The 13,687-nt window shown below is 40.0% G+C and overlaps 1 pseudogene; it reads left to right on the top strand.

The window, feature by feature from the left end:
* The first annotated feature begins 5,032 nt into the window (after window positions 1-5,032).
* LOC135232699 (zinc finger and SCAN domain-containing protein 30-like) lies at window positions 5,033-11,035 on the top strand (annotated as a pseudogene).
* The last annotated feature ends 2,652 nt before the right edge of the window (window positions 11,036-13,687 follow it).

Below are 13,687 nucleotides of genomic sequence, written 5' to 3'. Positions count from 1 at the left end.
GAGCTGTGAAGCTTGCCCAAAAAGGCCCACAGGCAGGGCTGGCAGCAGCAAGGCCCTGAGCAGGGCCCAGCAGCAGAAGGTGAGAAGCTGTACGGATCGAGACTGTACCCTGAGTTAACTGTTACTTCTGAGCCATTCCTAATCCCGAGTTGTTCCCTGTGACTTCCATAATAAACCATTTAACTCTAAGTATGGTTTGTGAGCTCTGTGAGACATTGCAGGAAATTACTGAACCCAAACACCGGAGGGAGAGTACTAAGAGGAGGGGGAGTAGTTGATGTTAGAGATGATGGAGTGTTACAGCAGTTTGAGAAAGTTGGATATCTGGAACATCTTTAACCTCTACCTCATAGGAAACAGCTTTGTGCTGATCCTTACAAAAGAGATTATTCCTTTACCTACAAATATTCTACCTGCTTTGTATTTCCATTCCTCTTGCAGGAAACTAACACATGTCTGATTTAGGCATAGATTCTAGAGCCATGGTTCTTAATCTTTTTGAGGTATTAGACCCCTTTGAGCATATGATGAAAACTTGGACCTTTTCCACAGAAAGAGGAACATAAAGACCTATATGTGAGCTTTTGCTTGCTATGTATTTTATTGTATTGGAAGTTAGTTTCTTTTGGTTCTTTGATTATTCAAGCAATCAGCACAAAGAATGAATTTCAGTCTAAAAATTAATCTTGAATTTTGGGTGAAAAGGGAAAATAGATCCAAATTGTGAAGCCATATAAAAAGTTTAACTTTCCTTTTGATAAAATAATTGTTAACAAGGAAACTGCTGCTCTTTATTTTGAATAAACCAAAACCAAACCGACTGCCATCAAGTCGATTCCAAATCATAGTGACCCCATAGGACAAGGTAGAACTGCCCCATTGGGTTTCCAAGGAGCAGCTGGTGGATTCAGACTGCCAACATTTTGGTTGATAGCCTGACCTCTTAATCACTGCACCAGCAGGGCTCCTTATTTTAATAAAAAAAAATAAAAAATTATTATTATTATTATTATTATTATTTTTAATAGGGCACCTAAATTATGGAATGATCTGTGACATGTTAGTGTGTGTCACTTTGACTTTTTTTTAAAGTCAGAGCCAGTGCTGAAAATTCAGATTCACAAGCTAAATAGTAGCAAATGCAATCAGAATTCCCAAGGTTCACATTGGCAGAAGTAAGTAGCCTTGTGCCAAGAAATGCCAGAATTCCCCAAGACCGTTGGGGTTGAATTCAGATCAGGTAATTTCCTTTGTCTTCAATCAATGAGAAGTCCCTGGGTGGTGGAAATGGTTAATGCACTCAGCTGCTAACCCAAAGGTTGGATGTTTGAGTCCACCCAGAGGTACCTTGGAAGAAAGGCCTGGTGATCTACTTCTGAAAAATCTATTACAAAAGAAAGCAATAAAGGAGAAAGAGAGTAAGAAAAAGAACATAAGCTATATAAAGAACAAGGAACAAAAATGGCAGACATAAATCCAATCACATCAATAATTATATTAACTATATAATTGGATTAAATACTCCAATCAAAAGGCAAACATGATCAGACTGGGTTTATAAAATGATTCAACTGTGTGTTATTGTTAAAATACACATTTAAGATTCAAAGACACAAATAGTTTGAGACCAAAAGCATAGAAAAAGATGTACCATGTAAACAATAACCATAAGAAGGCTGGAATGGCTATACTGATATCAGACGAAGTAGACTTTAAGACAAAAAGTATTTCTATAGATAAAGAGGGACATTTTATAATGATAAAGGATCAATTTATCACTAAGATGTAACAACTATAATCATATATACACCTAACAACAGAGCCCTGATATACAGAAAACAAAAACAAAATTGAAGTAGAAATAATAATAACTGAAGATTTCAATAACTCATTTTCCATAATGGTTAGAAAAACCAAATAGAAAATTTAGAAAGGATATAGAAAACTCGATACCATCAATCAACTTGACCTTATTGACATTTGTAGTGTACGCCGCCAAACAATATCAAAATGCACATTCTATTCAAGTGCACATGAAACATTCTCTAGGATACAGTATAAGCCAGGCCATAAAACAAGCCTCAATAAATTTAAAAAGATTGACATCATACTAAGTATATCCTCTGATGATATGGAATTAAATTAGAAATCAACAACACAAGTTTGGGAAATCTACAAATATTTAGAAATCAAACAACACATCTAAATAATCTGTGGGTCAAAAAGAAATCACAAGGGAAATAAGAAAATAGTTTAAACTGAATGAAAATGCCAATGCAACATAAAAATTGGTGAGATGTAGCTAAAGCAGGGCTTAGAGGAAAATTTATAGCTTTTGAATGTCTACATTAGAAAAGAAGAAAATTTCAAAATAATGACCTAAGCTTCCACCTTAAGAAACTTTTGAAAGAAAACTAAGCCCCCTCCCAAGCAGTAGGAAATAAGTGATAACGTTACAGTAGTGATCAATGAAATAGAAAAGGAAAAAAAAATAGGAAATATCAATGAAACCAAATATCGTTCTTTGAAAAGAACAACAAAATTGACAAACCTTTACTAGACCAACCAAGAAGAAAAAGAAAGAGTAGATACACGTTACCAAGAGCAGGAATGAAAGAACAGACATCACTACTAACACTACAGAAATTTAAAAGCATGTAACGGTCACAACTTAGACGATATGGATAAATCATACAAAGATACAAAATACCAAAATAGACTGAAGAACAGAAAATCTGAATAAACAGCAAGTATAACAAAGAAAATGTATAAGTAATTAATCTTTTAGCACAGAAATGCACAGGCCTTGATGGCTTCAGTAGTGAATTCTTTCAGTTAAAAAATAGCACCAATTCTTCATAGCCTCTTCCAGGAAATAGAGGAGGCCAGTATTGCTCTGATACCAATGCCAGACAAAGACATCACAGATCACGGGACATCACAGGAAAAGGAAGCTAAACCAATATCTCTAATGAATATAGACACAATAATTCTCAATAAAATACTAGCAAATCCTATTCGGCAAGATCTATAAAAGATTATACACCATGACTCAGTGGAATTTATCACTCTCAATATGTCCATCTTAGAATGAATAAATATTGGTATAATCACAATATAATACTACCATAAATGAGAATGAACAGCCTATGCACAACAGTGTGGATGGATTTCACGATGTCAAACAAAGGAAGCTGGAGTCAAAAGAGTACATCCTAATTTCTGTTAGTATAAAATACAAGAACAGTCTAAACTTGTTTATGATGATCGAAGTTCAGTGTTGTGGCTACTTTTCAGGACTGTGGAAGGGTAATGACATGAAAAGAGCACAAGGGGGACTTCTGAGGACTGTTAATGTACTATTTTTTCATCTGAACGTTAGTAACAGGAATGTTCAGTTTATGAAAATTCGTGGCACAATGGTTACCTGCTAAATGAAAAGTTGGCGGTTAAAACCCATCCAGTGGCTTGGTGGGAGAAAGACATGGTAATGTGCTTCTGTAAAGGTTACAGCCAAGAAAACCCTATGAGGCAGTCCTACTCTGTCACACAGTGTTGCTATGAGTCATAAATGACTCAATGGCACCTAACAACAACCCATACTATTTGGCTATTTTGAATTCAAAACATCTTGACATAGGGCAAAACACACCATTTTTTATTACAATGCTTCATCCTTAACAGAAATATGTATAAGACAGGACAAGACAGGTGACTTGAATTTTCATTATAGGATATTCCCTCTCAAATCAATATTTTGAATTCTTCATTTGTTTGACACTCCAGGGATATATCAGGACAATAATAAGACCCTTCATAAAGAGGAAGAAGGGCCAATGTGAACATGAGCTCATTTATACACAGATCAATTTTAGGAGAGAGTACAGATGAAAGTTAAGGAATATGAAAATTTATTTCCTTAAAATAACCCATGAATATATTCCCCACGGAAAGTCCTCATGTACACCATGGGTCTTCACAGCACATGGAATACATGCACTGATTAATTCATTCATCAAATATTTACAGTGTCCACTGAAAACCAGGAACTGTACTAGATGCCATGGATACAGAGATGCCCTAATGGGACTTACATTCTAATGGGAAGTCAGACGGTAAACAGTAAATCAAAAAATTAATTAATTAATTGCAACAATGGCAAGTGCAGGGAGGAAGAATACAGAGTATCATAAAAACATATGTGGGGAATCTAAATTATTCCAGAGTGGATATCAAGGAAAGATTCCGAAGGAAGTGGTGTGTTTATTGAGGCTTAAAAAGTGAAGAGTTGGGTAGAGAAAACATGGTTTTAGTAGTGGGGTTATAATATGATGAGGTCCTAAAGAGAAAATGAGTTGACAAAGTCAAGATAAAGGAAGAAGGCTGAAGCATAGCAAATGAGGGGTTGGCTGGAAATGCAATTAGAGAGGTAGGCAGTTACCAGAAGTAGGCAATTTTAAAGACATTGTACTTAATCATAAGAGCAATGAGGAACCATTAAAACGTTTTTACCAACAAAGTGAGGTAATCAGACGTGCTTTTTTTTTTTAATTATCCCAACTGCATGTAGATGTGAGAAGGCCAGTGAAGAGGCTTTGGCCATAGTCTAAGCATGTAATTGTAGCTTGGATTGGAGTAGTGACAATGAAGATGGAGATCAGTGGGCACATACAAGAAGTAAGTTGTGGCAGACACTCCTAATGAGTCACACCCTTTTATAATTCTCTCCCCTTGAGTATGACTTGTTTCTGACAATTACTTAGTTCTGCCAGCAACCATGTAAGCAGGGAATAGAGCTTCAAGCTCCAACCTGGTTGTAGCCTTGTGAGACCTGAGAAGAGGACCCAACTACTCTGTGACCAGACTCCTGACCTACAGAAACTGTAAGATAATATATGTCTGTTGGTTTAAACCACTATATTTGTGCTAATTTATTATGCAGCACAAGAAACTAATAGAGATTTTGGTATCAAGAATAGAGTGCTGCTGTATTAAATACCTAAAGATGTGGGAGTGGCTTTGGAAATGGGCAATGGGCAGAAGCTGGAAAAATTTTGAGAAGCATGATCAAGAAAGCCTAAATCACCTTGAACAGACTGTTACTAAAAGTCTGAACTTTAAGGATGCTACCAGTGAAAGCTCAGAAGGAAGCGAGGTAACCTTTTACCTTCAGACACCAGAAATAGAAGGGTGAATTAAACCTAAAGCAAGGAAATAATAAATATTACAGTGGAGATCCCCCACACATCTGTCAGTTTGTTGTACTGTGGGGACATGTGTTGCTGTGACATGCTGGAAGCTATGTCAGCAGTATTCAAATACCAGCAGGGTCACCCATGGTGGACAGATTTCACCTGAGCTTCCAGACTAAGACAAGGAAGAAAGGCCCAACAGTGTACTTCTGCAAAGAATTAGCCAGTGAAAACCTTATGAATAGCAGCGGAACATTGGCCAATATAGTGCTGGAAGATGAGCCCCCCAGGTTGGAAGGCACTCAGAATACAACTAGGGAAGAGCAGCTGCCTCAAAGTAGAGGTGACCTTAATGACGTGGATGGAGTCAAGCTTTTGGGACCTTTATTTGCAGATGTGACATGACTCAAAATGAGAAGAAACAGCTGCAAACATCCATTAATAATCATAACGTAGAATGTATGAAGTATGAATCTAGGAAAATTAAGAAATTGTCAAAAATGAAATGGAACATAAAACATTGATATCCTAAGCATTAATGAACTGAAATGGACTGGTATTGGCTATCTTGAATCAAATAATCTTATGGTCTACTATGCTGGGAATGACAACATGAAGAGGAATGAACATTTCAAGATCTATCCTGAAGTACAATGTGGTCAGTGATAAGATAATATCCATATGCCTACAAGGAAGACAAGTTAAAATGACTATTATTAAAATTTACAGACCAACCACCTAAGGCCAAAGATGAAGAAACTGAAGACTATTACCAACTTCTGCAGTCTGAAATTGATCAAACATGCAGTCAGGATGCATTGATAATTACTGGTGATTAGAATGTGAAAGTTGGAAACAAGGATTGGTGGTTGGAAAATATGGCCTTGGTGGTAGAGACGATGCTGGAGATCACATGATAGAGTTTTGTAAGATCAACAACTTCATTGCAAATACCTTTTTCTGCCAACATAAACGGCAACTCTACACATGGACCTCACCAGATGGAATACACAGGAATCAAATCAACTACATCTGTGGAAAGAGAATGGAAAAACAATATCATCAGTCAGAACAAAATCTTGGGCTGACTGTGAAACAGACCATCAATTGCACATATGCAAGTTCAAGTTGAAACGGAAGGAAATTAGAACAAGTCCGCAAAAGCCAAAGTACGACCTTGAGTATACCCCACCTAAATTTAGAGACCATCTGAAGAAAAGATTTGACACATTGAACACTAAAGACCCAAGACCAGACGAGTTGTGGAATGACATCAAGGACATCAGACATGAAGAAAGCAAGAAGTCATTAAAAAGACAGGAAAGAAAGAAAAGACCAAAACGGATGTCAGAAGAGACTCTGAAACTTGCTGTTGAACGTCGAGTAGTGAAAGCAAAAGAAAGAAATGATGAAGAAAAAGAGCTGAACAGAAGATTTCAAAGGGCATCTTGAGGAGACAAAGTAAAGTATTATAATGGCATGTGCAAAGAGCTGGAGATAGGAAATCAAAAGGGAAGAACACACTCACCATTTCTGAAGCTGAAAGAACTGAAGAAAAAATTCAAGCCTCAAGTTTCAAAATTGAAGGATTATGTGGGGAAAATATTAAAAGATGCAGGAAGCATCAAAAGAAGATGGAAGGAATAGACAGAGTCACTATACCAAAAAGAATTGGTTGACCTTCATCCATTTCAGGAGGTAGCGTATGACCAGGCAAGTGGAGAGAAAGCCATGACTATGCTGGAGGAGCTGGAGAAAGAACTCAAACCAAGGCAACAGGTAAGAAGTAATTTTGTTTTTTATTTTTAACTTATTGTGGGTTAATGGAGAAGCCATCATAAATGGGCATCAATTTGGTTATCAGAGGAGAATTACTATGAAGTTTATAATTTTTGAATTATTTGTTCATTGCGATCAAGTCACTAAAGTTTTTAGTCTTAGTGTTTTCTATCTAATCATCTAAGTTTCTGACTCCTCCTGTCCTACACTGTTTCTCTAGAGGTTTTCCTCTTGTACATCCTTAGGATCATAGTGCTGGTACTTGATTACTCCTAGGATACAGCTCATAGCCAGGAAATGATCTGGAAGGAAATGACATCCATGGGAGCATTAAAGTCTCTGAGTAGCCAACTCCAGCCCTTGGAAAACCAGTGCAAGGGTGAAACTCATGAGTCCCAGGCTTTCCATGAGACAGGTAAGGAGGCAGAATCCATTTGGGATGCAGGATGGAGATGAAGGCTATCACCTGTGGCATTGTTCATTTTCTAGGTCTTTTTTGTTTCTTTGAAGAGGCAGGGGTGGTCTCTTATGGCTGTCATTAAGAACTGTGGAAAGGCCCTTGCCTAGACATGTTCTTCCATTTGCTTTCCCTGGAATCTGAAATTCCAGAATAATTTCTAACTTTAGATTAAGAATTAAGACCTCTGATAGAATTCTCTAATTATATCCATAATATTCAATGAACAATATTTAGGTTTTTTAATATTATGGTTCCTTTAGCAATGCAGTCCCTAAGATGGAGAAGAATACTGTATCAGTAGAGATCCAATCAGTTTATGGAAGCCACAGAGTTACTTGAACAGGGAAAGTTTAATTTTAAGAATTATTAACTGTAACAGGATTATCTACTAAGGTGTAAACAGAACTCTAAAGGATACAAGAATAACAGGTACAGGGAGTCTCTAGGGCTGAGGCAGAGCACCCAAGGAAGGAACAAATGTGGAAGAGTGTGCCACTACCCTCCCCCCAACCCCACCACACCCAGGGCTAAAATCCAGATCTTGTTGGAGTGGGTGCAGCCGTGGCCCATGGGATGAAGATATTTGATGCGGGGCCATGTTGGTAGAACTTGCTAGGAAGATTTTCTCTAGGGTGTCAGGGGGAGCTATTCACCTGGAGCAAGGGGTGGGTAGCTGTGCTGCAGAATTCACTGAGAAACTGCCTATGGGGGGTTCATGGCATAAAACTTTCTGGGGAGCCTTCCACAGGGATGATGCCACTGAAACTCACTGGGGTGACACTGCTGGGTGTTCCCAGTTCTGCAGGAGCAAACAGAGCATGCTAAGAGCAGGAAGAGAAGCCCCTTCCTCCTCCTGTGTCTTCCAGCCTCCTCTACTGACATAGCTTACATCATGGCAGCCAGCAGGGGAGAAATGTTCCAGGATCACTGGTGGGGCAATGAAGGGTGGATCTGAAACTGAGAGACAGTAAATTGATAGTTGTCACAGATGCCAACGAGTACAGTGAAACCTGTGAGAACCGAAACGCAACGGGACTGCCTTGTTTTCTAGGTCTCGCAAGTTTTCCACCTCTGACAGGGTGCAGTCTTACCACTTTTCTATCATTCATTTTAGTGGAAAAATATTTCAGTTTTCTTTCTCTGACAGGTTTATGCTTTACGCAGGTTCTGGCTTTCGAAGATGTTGCTGTATGACCGAAACGACTTTGATTATGTTATTGGCAAAATCATCCCTATGGGCAGCAGACACATCAGGCTTATTAATTCGTTCTCTGATTTCATCTTCACCAAGCAATCTTATTAACTTCCCATGAAGCTTAACTATGAGAAAATTCAGTTAGCAGTCTAGTGCTTAACCATTGTACCACCAGGGCTCCTCCTTCTTCCCATACGGAAGACAATAACATAGTGGAAAGAGTACAAGCTTTGATGTTAAACATCTTTGAATCCTGACTCTACCTGTTATTAATTCTGTGGCCGTAGATAGGCGGTATAGGATGAGCCTCAGTTTCCTGATCTGTAAATTGCATACAATAAGTTGAGAGGGATTTTTGGAGGATTAGAGTAACCTCCCCTTAAAATAATTCAAGTTATATCAACTGTCATCTAATAATCTCCTGTTGTGTAGTGGTTAAGTGCTACGGCTACTAACCAAAAGGTCGGCAGTTCAAATCCGCCAAGTGCTTCTTGAAAACTCTACAGGGCAGTTCTACTCTGTCCTACAGGGTTGCTCTGAGTCGGAATCGACTTGCTGGCAGTGGGTTTGTCAGTTACTAGACATTTAGAAGCGAGAGGCATGGTATGTGTGAACCAAAATGTTTGACTATAAGCAGTCACATCTGCAAATTGTTTCCAGCCACCTTTGACCATTTACACATAAAAAGTGAACATATAAGACTCCCACATGATTCCAGAATGAGCAGTAACCCACAATATTCCTTTTCTCAACCTCTGAGTGTCTTACTCTGCCTATAATCATTTGATCTATTTGGAACCTGCCTGACTCTGCAATTGCCTTAATGCTTTCTAGTTCCCTCCCACCTACCGCTTTCCAATACTAACCCCCAAAGCATTTCCTAATCATAGCTTCTGCTCTCCTACTTTGCTAGAAGCACCGCTGATTCAAGATTGTTAGGCATCTTTCTGTACCATGATCACTCCTCATCACCTCTTTTCCTTTCCATTATTTCCAAAACAATGCATCTTCTCCTAGTTTTCTGGTCTCTCACTGAAGCTAGTTTTAAAAGTTTTCTTCCTAATAAGTACTTGTTTCTTTTGATTTGTTTTCTGTTCCTGCTATAACATTCTCCCTTCTTCCGACATGAGGAGCAATAACACTTGCATTTTCTATTCACATTTTTAGAATACATGTTGGTGGCTGACAGAAAGTTGACTGCAAATCAGGAAATTATTGAATGTGTTACATTACCGACCTTGATATCCCCAGGAAGACTACCTGGGAAAACTTTTTTGGGACAGATAGTTGAAGAAGCTTTGGGAAGTCCAGACAACCTCGAGAAACAAATAGGAAATGCTGCAAGCAACAAACTGAGTCAGCTCCCTTCCCGGGAAGCACATTTAGTCTGGCAACTTTCAACAAGAAAATCTGCACAGAACAGACTGTTCTTGAATGTAATCAAAGTGAAAGAAATCTCAATCTAAACTCAAATGTTATTACACAACAAAGAATTCACACCAGGAAAACCTCTGTAAGTGCTTTGATTGTGGGAAAGCCTTCTTCCAGAACCCAAAGCTGATTAGACATCAGAGAAGTCATACTGGTGAGAGACCATATGCATGTAAAGAATATGGCAAAGCCTTTAGTTTGAGCTCAGACCTTGTTAGACATAAGAGAATTCATAGTGGTGAAAAAGCGTATGAATGTTGTGAATGTGGAAAAGCTTTCAGGGGCAGCTCAGAGCTCATTAGGCATCGGAGATTTCACATTGGAGAGAAACCTTATGAATGTGGGAAAGCCTTCAGCTGGAGATCAGCCCTTATTCAGCATAATAAGATTCATACTGGAGATAAAGGCTATGAATGTAATGAGTGTGGGAAGGCTTTTGGTAGAAACTCTATCCTTATTGACCATCAAAGGATTCACACTGGAGAGAAACCTTATGAATGTGGAAAATCCTTCAATCAGAGCTCAGCCCTCACTCAGCACCAGAGGATCCACACTGGGGAGAAGCCTTATGAATGCAGCAAATGTAGGAAAACATTTACGCATTAGTCAGGCCTTATGCAACATCATAGAACTCACACCAGAGTTTAACTATTGTGAAACACTAGTAATTCACTTTGGTGTTGAGATGCCACAGAAAATAAAGTTTTTTGGAAGTAAGGTTTTTGTCCCTCCAGCCCCGTTCAGTATTGTAAGAAGCTATTCACACAAAGATGCTTTGTTGAAATTGCTCAAAGTGACAAATGGAATAGCATTTTCAACCAGATCTTCTTCAGAAGTGGATGGTAGGTGTTGGTTAGATGCCTAACTAATTTCTGGAGGAGAGATGGGCAGTGTGATGGTTAAGGTTGTATGTCAACGTGGCTGGGCCATGATTCTCAGTGGTTTGGCAATTATGATGTACTTCGGCAGCTTTTTTTTTTTTTTTTTTGGCAGCTATGCAATGATTTAATTACCTCCATAATGAGATCTGACATAATGTACCCACCTCCATGATGAGATCTGCTATGAGCAGCCTATCAGTTGAAACGGCGTTTCCTTGGGGGTGTGACCTGCATCCCATATATGTAGACTCTCTGGAAAAGTTCACTGGCTTTTTCTCTCTCTGGATTCTTCATCTGGCTTGTCATCGGACCTCCGGTTCTTGAGACTTGAGCTGGCAGCTTACATGCTGATCTTGGAATTCATCATCCTCTGCATCCTGTGAGCCAGCAGCCTGTCATCTGACCTGCCAATCTTGGGTTCATCAGCCCCTGCAGCTATGTGAGTCAGAAGAAGCCTCCAGTCTGACTCATGGACTTGGGACTTTCCAGCCTCTACAACTGTGTGAGCCATTTCCTTGATGTAAATCAATTTCTCTCTGTGTGCCTCTCTCTCTGTCTCTCTCCCTCTCTCTCTATATATACTTCACTGGTTTTGCTTCTCTAGAGAGCCCAGCCTAAGACAGGCAGTTTTGCAGCAAGTCCAGGATTGGGGCAGAGATGATGAAAGAGCTCCATATAAGATGGACCAAGAAGTGATCCCTCTAATGGCAAGGACTGCTGCCTGGCAGAAGCATTTGTTCATTTGGCAGGTAGAGGTACATGCTGAGAGTTATTAAATTATCTGAACTGAGGTTGTAAAATGTTGAACTGTGCTCTCAATCAGTTTAACAATATCTGAGAAATCGTAGCTCATTCTTCCCCCTTACCAGTGCTCTCCTTAGCCCTGAGTTTTCTGTTGAGGTTAATTGAAATCTGCTTATTTTTTGAGTACCTGCTGGGTAGCAGGCATTGGGGATAGACTTCGTCATTGTCTTCCCAGACTTAAGGCCTAGTGGGATATACATTTATTAAAGATGTAATTATAATAAAGTGCGATAAATGCTTTGGTAGGATAAAACCAGTATACTATGGAATTACATGGTAGATGTACCTAACCTAGTGCAGTGGGATGGATCACTTTTATATGGCCTATCTTGCCATGATCTTGTAACTGCCACCAAATGGATGGGTGGGATTATGCAAATAAGGGAGCCCTAGTGGCAGAATGGTTAAGCTCTAGGCTGCTAACCAAAAGGTCAGCAGTTCGAATCTACCAGCCATTCCTTGGAAACCCTATGGGGCAGTTCTACTCTGTCCTATAGGGTTGCTATGAGTTAGAATCAACTTGACAACAGGCTTATGCAAATAAGGTGTGTGGCCCACCAAGGGGATTGTACAGCTCCCTAATAATGCAAATAAGGTGCATGGCACACTTGTGGGGTGGAACCATGCAAATAAGGTATACGGAACACTAACAAGGGGATTGGTCGGTTTTGCCATTCCACTAGGCTTAAAATGAGCCATTGCAGAGTCAGAAATGGGGGACCTCATTACACCAAGAAAAAGAAATGTGAGTGGAGTGTGTCATTCTTGGACCCGGGGTCCCTGTGCTGAGAACCTCCTAGACCCATGAAACAGAGAGAGCTATAACACCAGAGATGGCACAAGATAGCAAGAAGCAGCTGCAGGGAAGTGGCAGCAGCAGAATCAGGAGACGAGTGCAAAATGGCACAGTGAGCTTCCTTGCCATGGAGTAAGGCAGTTTCAGTTTCAGACTAAGCTTGCTGGCAGAGTATGGTGCCCCTGGACACCTACTGGCAGAGCTAAAGTGCTTTGTAACAATTGCCTAAGCAGGGCAGAGGCCAGGCCTAGGGGCCAAAGAGCTGAGAGGCTGAAGGCCAGAGAGAGACCCGCCTGTGGACATGGCTAAGAGGCTGTCCTAATCGAAGAACTGTATTCTGAGTCATTCCTGATCCTGAATTGTGTACTATTACTTCCCTAATAAACCCCATAACTGTGAGTATGGTCTTTGAATTCTGTGTGGGCATTGCAATGAATTATTGAAACCAGCAGAAAAGTAGAGTGCCATGAGAGGGACAGGTAGTGTCAGAACTGGCAAAAAGGTTGGAGGTATGTCAGACCTCCACCTCATAGGAATTAGCTTTGGACTGCTGATGCTGATAATGATTCTTCTTGTGAAGTCAGACGAGGAGGTCAGACGCCCCACGCCACCATTTTTACACCTGGTCTGTTGGCCACTACAGGCTTCCTCGATGCGATGACATCTCAGTTGAGACCTAAAAGGTGGGTAGAGTTTAGCCAGGTCAAGGGGAGAAGGAAAGAGAACAACATTATAGGCAGAAGTTATTGTACATACAGTGTCATCAAGATAAGAGAATCTGGAGATGTCCTTTTGTCAATGTTCGTCTCTCTGGCAGGAATTGGTTCTCATAGAATTAGTGTACTCACAATTAGTGTGATGAAAGACTCTGGTGTGTCGTATGGAAATAGGCACGTGTACACCAAGGAAAGACTACATATTGGAGGCTAAAGGGACAGTGGGGGCTGGGAGGTGTTTGGGACCCATGATCTGGGAGCTCAGGGAACAGGAAGGCCAAGTGAATACAAGGATGAGGTCTGCCTTCCCAGGCGCTTCCATTCCACATTCCCTTGCCCCACTCCCTTCTACGAGATTATCAGGCTCATAGACTCTAAGTTACTTGAGGACAATAAATATTTATCAAATTACCCCCCATAGATTCCTGAAACT

This window comes from Loxodonta africana, chromosome 11 (assembly GCF_030014295.1).
Source record: "Loxodonta africana isolate mLoxAfr1 chromosome 11, mLoxAfr1.hap2, whole genome shotgun sequence".
NCBI classification, from domain to species: domain Eukaryota; kingdom Metazoa; phylum Chordata; class Mammalia; order Proboscidea; family Elephantidae; genus Loxodonta; species Loxodonta africana.
Note: the sequence above shows the minus strand (reverse complement) of the source record. Positions and strands in the feature narration are given on the sequence as shown.